Genomic DNA, 14,669 nt, shown 5'->3' on the forward strand with positions numbered 1-14,669 from the left:
AAAGTAATATATACAGCTCCAGTGGTTAAATCCATGTCTTTCAAAGTAATATGATAGGTGTGGGTGAGAAACAGATCAATATTTAAGTCCTTTTGATTATGAATCTCAACTTTCACATTCTTTGTGCATATTGCCACCTACTGGACAGGGATAATTTATGGTAAAAAAAGGACTTGAATATTGATCTTTCTCACCCACACCCATCACATCACTCCAGAAGACATGGATTCAACCACTGGATTCGTATGAATTAATTGTATGCTGCCTTTATGTGCTTTTTGGAGCTTTAACGTTTTGCTCACCATTCACCTGCTGAAATATTTCTTCTAAAAATCTTCATTTGTGTTCTGCTGAAGAAAGAAAGTCCTACACATCTGGGATGGCAGGAGGGTCAGTAAATGAGAGAATTTTCATGAGCACCAGTATATAGCTGAAAAAAAGAGACACGTTTGACCTTTATTTAGTTTAAGTACAGAAAATGAACATTGTACAAAAATCATGTATAAGAGGACATAAAACATGCCATTGTTCAGCACAACACAGCGCATGGTTCATATTTGCAGCATTCTGTTGGAGGCAAGCAGCTTTATGTGGTCTGAATAAGGACCATGTGTTTTGTCACAGTACGTCCCAGCTCTGAAGTCCATGAGTGTATTTGTGCTCAGAGTGTGTTGATGCTCTGTAGTTTGCACTCGGTGAAAAAGTGGTGTGTGTCTCGTGTGTGTGAGCTCGGCTGGCTTGCTGCGGCTGAAGTAAGACAGCATGGAAGTGTTATTCTGGCGAGCAGCAGCCTCTTCTCCATCCTCCTCATCATCGTCCCTAGACACAAACAAAACACTTAATACTGGATTGCAAATAAAGACTGCAGAGCATCTGCACAAGTACAACTAACAAATGCCAAGAGTATAAAATAACACGATTTTGTATGTAACGATACTTCAGAGATAAGAAACTCCAGAAAAGGCATCCTGCTGCCAGTCGCTTTTGAATATGAAGAGACAGCACCCCCTCATGTGGACAGCAGCAGGTTTGCTGTCCAGCAGAGTCTGTGCTGTGCTCCAGCTGAACCTCACAAACTGAGGATAACCAAACACTGAGTCCAAATACTTCAGCAACCAGCTCTTAGTTTTGGGATCTAAACAACCATACATAATAATGGCAGCTTTATTTTGATGCAAGTATATGTAGCAGAAAAGCAAACGTTAATGAGTCACTGTGCAAACAAGGGAAAGGTATCAGATGGCATCTACTGACCAGTGGGATACCCAGAGCCGTAATCTGTGTCCACATCACCCAAATCCTCCGCAAACTTCCAGGATTTGACAGCATGGTCTCTGGCCACCTACAAAGTGAGGAAAGTAAAAAATTCAAGTAAAAATACACACAAACATTATATGGATGGCAATTTTTTACATCATTAGAGGAAACTGCAAGGGAAATCATACAGGAAATGTAATGTTTATAATAAAACAAGTCACAAGAGGTTGTGTTACAGTATTTTCACAGGGTTAGGTAGTTCACTCAAAATAAAAATTCTGTCATCATTTACTCACCCTCAAGTTGTTTCATACCAGTATGACTTTATTCCATACAGTGAAAGTGAATGGTGACTGAGGCTAACATCCTGCTTAACATCATCTTTTGTTTACCACAGAAGAAAGAAAGTCATACAGGTTTGGAACAACATAAGTGAGTAAATTATGACAGAATTTTCATAAAAAAATAAAAGAACTATCCCTTTGAGGTTTTAGGCACTCCGCTTAAATTCAGTTTCTTTTATAAAACAACAACAACAGCAAAATGATAAAATACACCAATATTCAATAGCTCAATTAATTATTATTACTAATAATATTAATATTAGGGCTGTCAATCGATTACATTTTTCAATCAAATTAATTACATGATGTGCTGATTAGTTGCAATTAATCACATATCAATATTTACTGAGAAAGGCTCCCAAATATATAACAATTAAAATAATTATAAATACATAATTCAGATAACTCAAATGCATTACATCCTATACACATATTGTGGCAACACACAAGCATTTAAACAATACAAAAGTGGCATTAAAAGTCATAATATTGTTTATTTTTCATATAATTGAACATAACCCATTCATTGGTCTACTTCCCTTTGCGCTGTTTTTAAAACTTGGTCTATGAACTCATGTGTCAAATGGACGCTTTGAGCATTTCACTTTGGTCGTTGCATCTCTAGTCATAAGCACTGTGTTTTTAGGATGCTGTGTCAAGTTAAACGTAGTCTGAAACTTTGAAAAACGCATCCCGAAACCTTGCATCATGCTGTGCTCGGTCTAGCTTTCTTTGAGCGCAAAAGCGCGTCTGTTGAAGGCTGTTCTGCCTGTTGCTCTCGTTGGTTTGACAAGGCATGTTGCCTGTACAGCTGGAGTTGCGCTGACTGCCCCCTACTGCCACAGATTCACCAAAACATAAAGGCGGTACATCAAGCTTAAATTGCTCTGATGGTAGGAACATTCCTTATTACAGAATTTACGTAGTGTTCAGGGGCACGATTAATTGCTTTCATTTTTTTAAGTATGCTATTTTTCATATAATTAAATTGCACTAAATTAACGCATTAAATTGACAGCCCTAATTAACATACAACTATTCCTAATAGGACCGGGTAAAAATATCGATTTTCCGATACATCGTGATCTTTCACTCTATGGCAAATCTTTACAATGCAAGTAAACCACTTGCATATGCGACCAAATTTCACACTATGCGACTAAAAATGTGTGTGATCAGCCACTGGCTGGTAAACAGATTTTACTCATCATTGATTTAGTAAAGGTTTGGCTTGACCCGTTCTGTGAGTCCAAACCATTTGTCATTGAATAGTATCTCTTTTAATACCCTTTCTGTTCTTCAGTCAGTTGTTGATTAAAAACAAAATAAAAAAAGAAAATGTTTAATTCTAATCCCATATGGATTAGATGTGCCATGCAAATCCTCTCATTTTATGCAGTCAATGGCTGATGTCGCTAATCTTAAAGAGACAGTACCAATTTAACACGTGTTCTACATATTGTAAATATTTGTAAATAGTACAAATTATGCAACACATGTAACAAAAATATATATGCAACATAATACATGCAATTTTAAGACATTTGTTGATGGAACAGACTGAATTTGAATTTTAATAAAAAAAATAAATAAAGCTAAAATGTGACCAATATGATAAAAAACAATTTGTAAAATTCATATTTTCAAATTATACCAAGAATGGTTAACTAGATAGTCCCTTTTAATTAAGAGTATTAGCTGGGAGAGAATTTCTTTCATATGTAAGCAAAATGGACAAACAGAAATACACCCATCGAATCTAAATCAAACGAATTGAGAGCTTGTGAATCGGACTCATATCAAGAAATCTGTATCAATACCCAGCCCTAACTCTTAGTAGTTTATTAGCCTAATTGTAGGCTGTTTACAGCTGCCAAGCAATGTAGCAATTTGGCACATGAATATTAATAAGATCATCAGAATTTAGTCTTAACAGGTTTTATAATATACAGTACATTTATACTCTTCATTTTTTCTAACATCCATTCTCCTTGTTTAATCCACCTCTGAAGCAGCGATTATTAGTGATAGACCAATATACCGGTCAGGCCGATTAATTGGACAATATTTGGTTATTTTGTGATTTGCGTCATAGGCTGATAACAGTGTCCACTTGGCTAATTAAGTTTTAACTTTCCCTTGTGTCAGTTCCAAAATCAATCTTGGTAATACATTTGCCAATGGATAGTAAACAATATCTGTTTTCAAGAGGGCCCCCCCCCCCAGGTTCCAGTGACTTTCAGTAAATATTGTATAAAATAAATGTTTGTTCTACTTCAGAAATTTTGTGTTTGATTTGCTGTAGTGTAAATGTATTATGTATATCAGCATTTACATATATCGGCCATCCTGCTCTCTAAATATCGGTATCGGCCATTGAAAAACCCATTACGGTCGACAACTAGAGATTACCTTGGCGCAGATACTAGCAGCACTGACGATGGGGAATAGAGAGTCAGCTTTAGGACGAACTGTCACGGTCACCCCTGGGAACTGCTGAGAGAGCTTCTCCTGATACTCTGCAGGACCCACAGTATCCACAAACAGCTGGGAGAAAAGACATGTCATAATGGCTAAATCACACTTTCTATGCCTATTCATACAGCAGTCAGTTTGTTCCTGCTGTACCTCTTTGAGCTTCACAGTCCAGGGCAAACTGCACCAGGCCCAATAGCAGCATCATGTGAGAATGCATTCAAACTGTATTTTTCTTTAAAAACAACAGGACAAGAGACGATAAAATGATGCTTGCTTCATCCTACTGTAATTAGCAGCTTTGCATACAGAGCTGTAGCACTTCAGGCTACGTGTGTGTGTACCGTTGCAGCATGTTAGTGGAGATGGTGTTGGGGGAGAATCTGAAGAGCCCAACCCACAAAACGTTTGGCCTCATCGAGCTTTAGAAACAGGTTCTCTCTCTCTGCCTCCGACAGTGTCTTTGAGTCTAAACATACAACAAACACACCAACATCTATAAATATCTTGCTTATAACTGTGCATGTAAACATGCTGACTATAACGCATGGCCTCAAATGGCTTCCTCCTTTAGTATAATTAGAACCAACCAGTCACTTTCAAATTCTTCAGGTCATCCTTTCTGGACACAGGGCAGAAGCATATTCCATACACCATGGGTCCTGAAATAATAATATGAATATGAGAATAAGAATATGAAATGTACAGTGAAATTTCAATCCAAACACTAATTTAAAAAAAAATGACCTACTTACCCAGGACTGGCCCCCCGCCAGCCTCATCGATGCCCAGACAGCAGTCCTCTGTCTTGCACACGTCTGAAATGGGTGAAGACAAGCAGCAGCTCATGGAGTTATCTGACTCAAAATCACTCAGATCCATGTCTGTTCGCAGCCTACTGGACAGAACAACAACTAGACATGATAAAAAAACATTCCCACTATCCAGACATTTCATTTCCCCCTCATATGTCTTTAATACACTGGATAAAATAATACACACAGTTTAAGACAGAAATCACATTAGTACAGTTGAAGTCAGAAGTTTAGATAAACTGAGATTAAATGTATTTGGTTAAGGTGTTTCACAATTCCTGACATTTAATTGTAGAAAACATATCCTGTCTTAGGTCAGTTAGGATCACTATATTTTAAGAATGTGAAATATCAGAATAATAATAGAGAGAATGATTTATTTCAGCTTTTATTTCTTTCATCACATTCCCAGTGGGTCAGAAGTTCACATACACTTTGTTAGTATTTGGTAGCATTGTCTTTATATTGTTTAACTTTGGTCAAATGTTTTGTGTAGCCTTCAACAAGCTTCACAATAAATTGCTGGAATTTCATCCCATTCCTCCAGACAGAACTGGTGTAACTGAGTCAGGTTTGTAGGCCTCCTTGCTCACACACAATATTTCAGTTCAGATTGAGGTTCGGGCTTTGTGATGGCCACTCCAATACCTTGACTTTGTTGTCCTTAAGCCATTTTGCCACAACTTTGGAGGTATGATTGGGGTCATTGTCCATTTGGAAGACCCATTTGCGACCGAGCTTTAACTTCATGGCTGATGTCTTGAGATGTTGCTTCAATATATCCACATAATTTTCCTTCCTCATGATGCCATCTATTTTGTGAAGTGCACCAGTCCCTCCTGCAGCAAAGCACCCCCACAACAGGATGCTGCCACCCCAATGCTTCACAGTTGGGATGGTGTTCTTCGGCGTGCAAGCCTCACCCTTTTTCCTCCAAACATAATGATAGTCATTATGGCCAAACAGTTCAAGTTTTGTTTCATCAGACCAGAGGACATTTCTCCAAAAAGTAAGATCTTTGTCCTCATGTGCACTTGCAAACTGTAGTCTGGCTTTTTTATGGTGGTTTTGGAGCAGTGGCTTGTTTCTTGCTTAGCAGCTGATATAGAACTCGTTTTACTGTGGATATAGATACTTGTCTACCGGTTTCCTCCAGCATCTTCACAAGGTCTTTTGCTGTTGTTCGGAGATTGATTTGCACTTTTTGCACCAAACTACGTTCATCTCTAGGAGACAGAATCCTTCCTGAGCGGTATGATGGCTGTGTGGTCCCATGGTGTTTATTCTTGCATACTATTGTTTGTACAGATGAACGTGGTATCTTCAGTCATTTGGAAATTGCGGAGGTCTACTATTTTTTTTCTGAGGTCTTGGCTGATTTCTTTTGATTTTCCCAAGATGTCAAGCAAAGAGGCACTGAGTTTGAAGGTAGGCCTTAAAATACATCCACAGGTACACCTTCAATTCAGTACACCTCCTATCAGAAGTTAATTGGCTAACTGCCTAAAGGCTTGACATAATTTTATGGAATTTTCCAAACTGCTTAAAGGCACAGTTAACTTAGTGTATGTAAACTTCTAACCCACTGGAATTGTGATAGTCAATTAAAAGTGAAACTATCTGTCTGTAAACACTTGTTGGAAAAAATAATTGAATCATGCACAAAGTAGATGTCCTAAACGACTTGCCAAAACTATAGTTTGCTACTATTAAATCTGTGAAGTAGTAAAAAAAATGGAAATGGGTTTTAATGACTTCAACCTAAGTGTATGTAAACTTCTGACTTCAACTGTAAGACTTCTTTTATCAAAATAATATAATTAAGCGAACATTGAAATGAATCTGAAACCATTTCACTTCTTTGGTTTGAGCGGATGTTGCCATTTTTTCCATGTCCCGATTTAAAATAACATACATTAAGATTATAAAAAGTTTTTTTTTCCTTCTGTATTAATTAGTAATTTACATTTTTATGTTTTCAATATCAAAAGCCATTTAATTTTGTGATGTTTTGTGGTACAAGTTGGTTCATCTCAAATGTAATATTTAATTGCAACAATTTCATTTATATTTTTCAGGGAATAGTAACCTCTCTTACAGCACAATTAACCAATATGTCTACATGCTCATGTAAGTTAATGGAAAATTCCGGGTTCCGTACAAGTTAAGCTCATTCAACAGCATTTGTGGCATAGTATTGATTACAACAAAAATTAATATTGACTTGTCCCTCCTTTTCTTAAAAAAAGAAAAATCTGGGTTAAACTTGAGGCACTTACAAGGGGCCAATTTTTTAAATAAAAAAAAAAGCATAGACACAATACATAAAGGATATGTCTGTAAACATGATTTTAGTGTGATAAAATTACTAACTTTTTCTGTGTAAAGTTATAACCAATTTTACATATTCGTTACCATGACAATGCATTATCAACAAACCCTAAAACCTTAAAATGACTGTAAAAATGTCAATTTAAGCAAATTTACAGCTTAAAAAAAAAAAGAGTTTTAACAGAAGAATTAAAGTACTTTTAAATTGGCCCCATTCACTTCCATTGTAAGTGCCTCACTGTAACCTCGATTTTTGCTTTAATTTTTTAACTTTTATTACAATTGTGGTAATCAACATCAATACCCCACTGAACAATGTCTAACTTCAGCTCTTTATTTCCATCCTGTTAATTCGGTACTGCAAAACATGAATGACCCACGACACTTTTCACACCTTTTAGCAACGCAAACACTGCAAGAAAATGCCCAAAAGGATCCACAAAGCCCGCAGAAGTAGTGCTTTCCCGTTAATTTCAAGATCTTTACGCGCAGTTTCGTAACTCTTAGTAATGAAGCATTCAAATTCGTTGTAACATTGTGCTTTTACTTATTAACGTGTGTGAAAGGTGATGTATTAAGAAATATGCACGAACCTTGATGCAGCGCGAGCCACAGCCGGAAATCTCGCGCGAGCAGTCTGACAAGTGACTTCTGACCTGCATAATTTCAAAGACAAAATATATGAAAAAAAATTAAGTGCATACAGAGATACTACACACACAAATGTATTTTAAAAATAAATAAATAAATGAAATAAAAATAAAACATGCAGCGAAGGTTTTTTAAAGTGCACCTCACCGACTCTCGCAGTGTTTTGTGGGAAATGGAGTTCTGTGGCTAATTTTTCTGCATTGCACGAATAATGTTAAAAACAAATGAGTTAATGCATTAGCTTTCATGAACAAACAGTGTACAACATTTTACAGCATTTATTTATCTTTGTTAATGTTATTTGATAAAAATTCAACTGTTCATTGTAAGTTCGTGTTAGTTCATAGTGTATTAACAAATACAGTGCATCCGGAAAGGATTCACAGCGCTTCACTTTTTCCACATTGTTATGTTACATAACATACAGTTTCTCCCATTCTTCTTTGCAGGACCTCTCAAGCTCCATCAGGTTGGATGGGGAGCATCAGTGCACAGCCATTTTCAGATCTCTCCAGAGATGTTCAATCGGGTTCATGTCTGGGCTCTGGCTGGGCCACTCAAGGACATTCACAGAGTTGTCCCGGAGCCACTCTTTTATTTTATTTTTTTATTTTTTTAATTTATTTTTTTTGTCCCAGAGCCACTCTTTTGTTATCTTGGCTGTGTGCTTTGGGTCGTTGTCCTGTTGGAAGATGAACCTTCGCCCCAGTCTGAGGTCCAGAGCGCTCTGGAGCATGTTTTCATCAAGGATGTCTCTGTACATTGCTGCATTCATCTTTTCCTCGATACTGACTAGTCTCCCAGTTCCTGCCGCTGAATACATCCCCACAGCATGATGCTGCCACCACCATGCTTCACTGTAGGGATGGTATTGGCCAGGTGATGAGTGGTGCCTGGTTTCCTCCAGACATGACGCTTGCCATTCAGGCCAAAGAGTTCAATCTTTGTTTCTCATGGTCTGAGAGTCCTTCAGGTGCATTTTGGCAAACTCCAGGCAGGCTGTCATGTGCCTTTTACTGAGGAGTGGCTTCCGTCTGGCCACTCTACCATACAGGCCTGATTGGTGGAGTGCTGCAGAGATGGTTGTTCTTCTGGAAGGTTCTCCTCTCTCCACAGAGAAACACTGGTGCTCTGTCAGAGTGACCATCAGGTTCTTGGTCACCTCCCTGACTAAGGCCCTTCTCCCCCGATCGCTCAGTTTGGCCAGGCGGCCAGCTCTAGGAAGAGTCCTGGTGGTTCCAAACTTCTTCCATTTACGGATGATGGAGGCCACTGTGCTCATTGGGACCTTCAATGCTGCAGAAATTTGTCTGTACCCTTCCCCAGATCTGTGCCTCGATACAATCCTGTCTCAGAGGTCTACAGACAATTCCTTGGACTTCATGGCTTGGTTTGTGCTCTGACATGCGCCGTTAACTGTGGGACCTTATATAGACAGGTGTGTGCCTTTCCAAATCATGTCTAATCAACTGAATTTACCACAGGTGGACTCCAATCAAGTTGTAGAAACATCTCAAGGATGATCAGTGGAAACAGGATGCACCTGAGCTCAATTTTGAGTGTCATGGCAAAGGCTGTGAATACTTATGTACATGTTTTTTATTTTTAATAAATTTGCAAAGATTTCAAACAAACTTCTTTCACGTTGTCATTATGGGGTATTGTTTGTAGAATTTTGAGGAAAATAATGAATTTAATCCATTTTGGAATAAGGCTGTAACATAACAAAATGTGGAAAAAGTGAAGCGCTGTGAATACTTTCCAGATGCAAAATGCATAATATGGGTTAGCAATGATACATTTCAATAGTAAATAATGATACAACAGGCTAAAATAAAAATAGGACATTTACATAAATTGTGCAAAACACTGTATACAAAGGCTTTTTTCGAGCTGCTGTCATTTTGTGGATGTAAAATTGCACAAAAAATATTATTAGCTTTAGGATTTAATTTAGAATGTATTTTTTATTAAATGTAAATGTATGCAATTTCAAATTCTATCAATATATTGTTTACTTCTAAATGTAACCTATTGTTTTAAAGGAATATTGCGGGTTCAATACTGCTTAAACTCAATCGACAGCATTTGTGGCATAATGTTCCTTACCACAAAAAATAATTTTAGCTCGTTGGTCCTATAATTAAAAAATATATATATTTAATTGAAAAACAAAAATGGAGGTTACAGTGAGGCACTTACAATGGAAGCGAATGGGGCCAATATTTGGAGGGTTTAAACACAGATATGTGAAGCTTATAATTTGATAAAAGCCCTTACATTCATTTTCTAATTAATTAAACCATTCTTCTGTTGTGTATTATTTGAGCTCTAAAGTTGCTTAAATCATAATTTTTACAGTCGTTTTGGGGTTTGTTGACATTACATTGTCATGGCAATGAAGTTGTAAAATTGGAAATGACTTCACACAGAACAGGTTAATAAGTGATTTTATTACACTTAAATCATGTTAACACACATATCGTTTATGTCTTGTGACTATACTTTTGAAACAGTGAGTATTTTAAATGTTTACAGATTGGCCCCATTGACTTCCATTGGAAGTGTCTCAGTCTCACCCAGATTTTTGCTTTTTTTAAAGAAAAAGAGGGGCAAGTCGAAATACATTTTTGTGGTAATCAACATTATGCCACAAATGATGTCGATAGAGCTTAACTTGCATTGAACCCGGTATTTCCATTAAGAAACTTTGCTGTCATATCCAATTTGAGACAGGCCACTTCTATTAAATTAAAGGTACTGTAAGCGATTTTTTTCATGGAAAATTATGCAAAAAATTTTCTTACTCCCTCAAAGATTTTAATGAAATAAGTGTCTTGAGACATCTCACCGGTCTCTGTGACAGCTGTAGACTTTGTATACAGCAAACAAAACGCTTTGCCCCTGTCAGTCATTTTGCTTGTTCTCATTTGAAGTGGATCATTGAGGCTATGATTCATAATGTTTGACAGCTGAGAGTGCTATTGTGCCACTGTTGAATTGACAGTCACAGGAACAAACACAGCTGCTCTTTTGCTCAGTTTTGGTCTCAAAATTATCTTTGGAGGGCGAGGTTTTGGAATGAGGGGTGTGGCTAATTAAACAGCTCAGTGATGTGAAAGCTGTCAAATATATGGAGCTATAAAATACCTGGAGAGAGCTATCCGTTTGCATCCGCACTCATCTCTATGACTGTGCTCAGCTAGCGCAGGTTTCCAGAAAGCGAGTGATATGGAGGCTGCCATCTTTGCTCATGGGTGCTCAGTTCCAGTGTCCTGAGAAATCGAGTCCCCCTGAAAATCGGGTCTCCCTTTGACATCACAGCAATTTCATTGGCTGAGAGACCTATTAATGGGTATATTCACTGCCCGAGTAGAAATCCTTTAAAATCGTTTTATGATGTATGTCGATATAACTTTGTAAATACGACATTTAATGACTTTTAAACCATAAGTTACACATAATTGTATATAACTGAAGTTATAGATTGTGAAATTAAAGATGTGCTGTTGTTTGTGTTTTTCAGTAAGCCTAGATTTCAATGACATGACGATAACATGATAGGTTTTTGCTCAGGCATTACAAAAGGTTACCCCCATGGAGACTCGATTTACCAGGCGGACTCAATGGCCCTGTCCCAATACCCACACTTGTGGTCTTGGCCACATTTTTTTTTACATTTGTTGTATGAAACCACATACTGATAAGTTGTATAAAGCAGTCTTTGGTTGTCTTATATAAATGACAAGCCAAAGCATATAGAGTTGAAATCAGAAGTTTACATACACTTAGGTTGAAGTCATTAAAACGAATTTTTTAACCACTCCACAGATTTCATTTTAGCAAACTATAGTTTTGGCAAGTCGTTTAGGGCATCTACTTTGTGCATGACATGAGTAATTTTTCCAACAATTGTTTACAGACAGATTGTTTCACTTTTAATTGACTATATCACAATTCCAGTGGGTCAGAAGTTCACATACACTAAGTTAACTGTGCCTTTAAGCAGCTTGGAAAATTCCAGAAAATGATGTCAAGCCTTTAGACAATTAGCTTCTGATAGGAGGTGTACTGAATTGAAGGTGTACCTGTGGATGTATTTTATGGCCTACCTTCAAACTCAGTGCCTCTTTGCTTGACATCATGGGAAAATCAAAAGAAATCAGCCAAGACCTCAGAAAAAAAACAGTGGACCTCCACAAGTCTGTTTCATAAAAATCCCCTTGGGAGCAATTTCTGAACACCTGAAGATACCATGTTTATCTGTACAAACAATAGTATGGAAGAATAAACACCATGAGACCAGGCAGCCATTATACCACTCAGGAAGGAGACTCATTCTGTCTCCTAGAGATGAACATAGTTTGGTGCGAAATGTGCAAATCAATCCCAGAACAACAGCAAAAGACCTTGTGAAGATGCTGGAGGAAACAGGTAGACAAGTATCTATATCCACAGTAAAACGAGTCCTATATCGACATAACCTGAAAGGCTGCTCAGCAAGGAAGAAGCCGCTGCTCCAAAACCACCATAAAAAAGCCAGACTACAGTTTGCAATTGCACATGGGGACAAAGATCTTACTTTTTGGAGAAATGTCCTCTGGTCTGATGAAACAAAAATTTAACTGTTTGGCCATAATGACCAACGTTATGTTTGGAGGAAACAGAGTGAGGCTTGCAAGACGAAGAATACCATCCCAACCGTGAATCATGGGGGTGGCAGCATCATGTTGTGAGGGTGCTTTGCTGCAGGAGGGACTGGTGCACTTCTCAAAATAGATGGCATCATGAGGAAGGACAATTATGTGGATATATTGAAGCAAAATCTCAAGATATCAGCCAGGAAGTTAAAGCTCGGTCGCAAATGGGCCTTCCAAATGGACAATGACCCCAAGCACAAAAGATGTCAAAATGGCTTAAGGACAACAAAGTCAAGGTATTGGAGTGGTCATCACAAAGCCCTGACCTCAGTCTGATAGAAAATGTGTGGGCAGAACTGAAAAATTGTGTGCAAGCAAGGAGGCCTAAAAACCTGACTCAGTTACACCAGTTCTGTCTGGAGGAATGGGCCAAAATTCCTGCAACTTATTGTGAGAAGCTTGTGGAAGGCTACCCAAAATATTTGACCCAAGTTAAACAATTTAAAGACAATGCTACCAAATACTAACAAAGTGCATGTAAACTTCTGACTTCAACTGTAATTTAAATGGTTTGTATTAGTCACTATTAATGGATCACACAGGTTTATAGAATAAAGTTTTTATTTTTTAAATGAAGTTTTATGGAGAGTATTGAGAAACAGAGTAGAAAGAAATTGCTTATATTTCATATTTTACAGCAATTATGGACAACGCAATTTTACAGTTAAACAGTTTTTATTTTGTGCAAACTATTGAAAATCAAAATGAGTAAAAATAATTAACTTTTACAATTATTTTCAGACACTAAAAACATTATAAAAAATTTACTTACATATTTTCTACAGCACTATTCACTTCCAACAACCAGTACCAGTGTAATAATAAATGAAGATGGGTAAAATGTTCAGTTATTTATTATTTTAAGTAGGCTGTAACAGTCACCAAAAACAATCAGTCTTCAGCTGAGTGAAAAAACAGCTGTTGCAACCAGCACCAACATCTTTAAATCAACGAGTGTCCCAACGTGCAATCAAGTCATCCACACACTCACAGTCTTCACGTCTACTTGCACCTAGTGGCCAAACACCGGAAATACACAACACAAGTGGGTAAGTAGGTAAGACCAAAACCGCAGGTAGGGGTATTGGGACAGGGCCAATAACTGTGATACTGCTGCCATATATATATATATATATTTTACATCACGTCACGAGTGTCAAGTTGAAGCTTTCATAGAATTCCAAATTTAAAACTTTTATCGGGTGTCACGTGACTGATCACTCGTCGTTGGGAATAGATAGAGAAAATATACATCAATTTCACGCTTGTAAGAGCCCTTCAAAAACAGTCCGTCACAGGATGTCGATGTGCTATAAAGTAATTAAATAATTGAAATTGAAATGGTTCTTGACAAAAAAAAAAAAAAAAAAAAAAAAAATCGTCATAAAACACGGCTTTTAAATGGCTGTCTATGGAGAAATATGCTTTTTTGCCATCGGGTGGTGTAGTTCCAGCATCTACCAGCAGGGGCTAACAGGGACCTGCAGCCAATTCCTGACCCCCTGGTCAAATAACTCGAGCACGCGCATGCGTACTATCTAGACAAGCCGAGAAAACTGTTTATTTATTTATTTTTAAGCATAATATAAAGTAAAGAAGCACAATATATAATACCAGTGTTTTATATTTTACCGCTGATTATAAATATGGTCTTTTAGCTTAATCTTGACTAACCGTTTTGGATATTTCGGTCTTTTCCCATTCAGTTAGATAGGAGCTGCACTTGTATGCCGCTTGTTTACATAGAAAATTAGCTGCCCAGCCTGCCAGCGTTCCAAAGATGGCCGCCAAGTAGACTGACTTGCTAGAAAGACTTGAGTCAGATAATATTTAGTAGAGATGGGCCACTTCTAGTAAAATAAATGGGAGAAATTGTCAGCCAATGAGCTCTGAACGCCCAACGGTCAACGGATGTAGAAAGGAAGTCCCGCCTTACAGTTAAAGACATTGTCTGTCAATCAACTCTAGAACACGCATGCGTATTAGTTACACAGGCAATTATTATTATTATTATTATTATTATTATTATTTTTTTTTGCGTAATATGAGGTAAAGAAGCACAATTTATGATTCCAACATTATCATATTTTATTGTT

The 14,669-nt window shown here is 37.4% G+C and overlaps 1 pseudogene; it reads right to left on the reverse strand.

Annotated features, from left to right (window-relative positions):
- Positions 1-78: 78 nt before the first annotated feature.
- LOC127445051 (ribonuclease H2 subunit A-like) lies at positions 79-7,853 on the reverse strand (annotated as a pseudogene).
- Positions 7,854-14,669: the final 6,816 nt, after the last annotated feature.

Source organism: Myxocyprinus asiaticus, chromosome 8 (assembly GCF_019703515.2).
Source record: "Myxocyprinus asiaticus isolate MX2 ecotype Aquarium Trade chromosome 8, UBuf_Myxa_2, whole genome shotgun sequence".
NCBI lineage: Eukaryota > Metazoa > Chordata > Actinopteri > Cypriniformes > Catostomidae > Myxocyprinus > Myxocyprinus asiaticus.